The following is a 1,726-nucleotide window of genomic DNA, read 5'->3' as shown; positions in this document are numbered from 1 at the left end:
CCACGACATTGTGAATTTCGACCTATCAAAGTAAGCAGATGTGCTGCTGAAAGCAAGCAAAAAAGTCGGCTTACAAGTACGCAACTCTCTTTCACTTTCATGTCAGAGTCGTGAAACATTTAGCCTACATTAGCCACACCGATGTTGACACTCTCTCCAAAGCCACCTCGGACTGCGGATGTTGTTTGTGTGTCAATATTAGCAGAAGACAAGCATCACTTTGTCTAGAGACTTAACCTATTTATATAGGACGACGGGTCACTGCAGGTGCCAGTGTGTGAACTTACAGGACCCCAGCATGTTTAAAAAAAAAAAATGTCCACAAAAAAATAAATAAAAAGCTTCAGTACTTGGTGTTGTTTACATGTAAAGAATGAAGTTGTTCACAGAGGATGTTGTGGTGAGATTGCTATGGTCTTCATTGTCAATAAAAAGAGGTCAGTGAATATTCAGCAGGGGAATAGCTGTGGTGTTTCAAAAACATTGTTGCTATGGTTCCTCATTTGGAACTACATGCCTAAGCACGAAGGAACTAACAAGTTTGTTTGTTACCTCGGTCTACTACAGTAGTCTAAGAACTACGACTGAAGTAGTCAGGGAAGCCGACAAGGGGGACAAAGGGGTCAGTTGTCCCAGGCCCAGGGAGAGAGAGGGGGCCCAGAATTGGGTCCCCATTACATTGCATGTATTGGGTGAGGGGGCCCTTTCAGATGACTGTGTCCCGAGTCCAGCCAAAGCTGTCAGCGGCCCTGGAAGTAGTTATCCTGTATTGTCAGAGATAGTGACCAATTAAGTTATGATCATTTGTGATAAGCATAATTTGCATTCATGATAATGGCATCCAAACAAGTAATTGCTGCTTTATAAGCAATGCAGAGTTACTGTATAAACCATGGTGACCCAATGCCCTAAAAGGTGCACTGTGTAATGTTTTCATTAGTTTATTTCCAGAATTCATGTTGTCCATTCACAAATGTTACCTTTTTCACGAATAGGCTACTTACCACGACCTTCAAATTCAAAGTAATGGCACTTCTCATACATGAAAAGAGGGATCTTCTCCATGGTACACCATTTTGAATTTCCAGAAATAGAGATTTTTAGCTGTAAAGCGTACTGTACTTTGATCCTAAATATGAGGTCATTATAATAAATATTCATGAAAAGGTCAAATTGGCCAGTAGACAGCATATTTTCAATGAGCAGCTAGTGGCAATCCCTAGTCTGGCCACACTCCTACACAGTGCACCTTTAAGTATCCACACAATGAAATGGTAGAAGCTGGATCACACCGGCTAGTGTTAAAGCTGCATGTGAGCCAGAGTCTACACCAGTGTATCTTAACGGCAATAGTCTTGGGACAATCAAGTATCTGCGGGCCTTACGTTGTGACCCAATTTTGTGTTACTTTGTTGGAAACTGGTCAATTTATTCTAATTAACAACAATATTGCCAAGCAATATAGTATGTTATGCATCAGCATTTTTTTTTATACTGACATACAACATATCAATTAGTGAAGAGGATTGTTAACAATGTTCTCCTGCTCTCCTGACAGTCATGTAAGGGTTAACGTTCGGCGAGAAGGTCGCTACCGTGGAATAGCAGCACGACAGAGAGAATCTTTAGACCCCGACGCGGAGCGGAGGGGTCTTGTTCTCTCTGAAGTGCTGCTATTCCACAAAGCGACCGACTCGCCGAAAGTTAACCCGCTTATTATATGGAT

This window comes from Engraulis encrasicolus, chromosome 19 (genome assembly GCF_034702125.1).
Source record: "Engraulis encrasicolus isolate BLACKSEA-1 chromosome 19, IST_EnEncr_1.0, whole genome shotgun sequence".
NCBI classification, from domain to species: Eukaryota; Metazoa; Chordata; class Actinopteri; order Clupeiformes; family Engraulidae; genus Engraulis; species Engraulis encrasicolus.
This window is presented reverse-complemented; position numbering follows the sequence as displayed.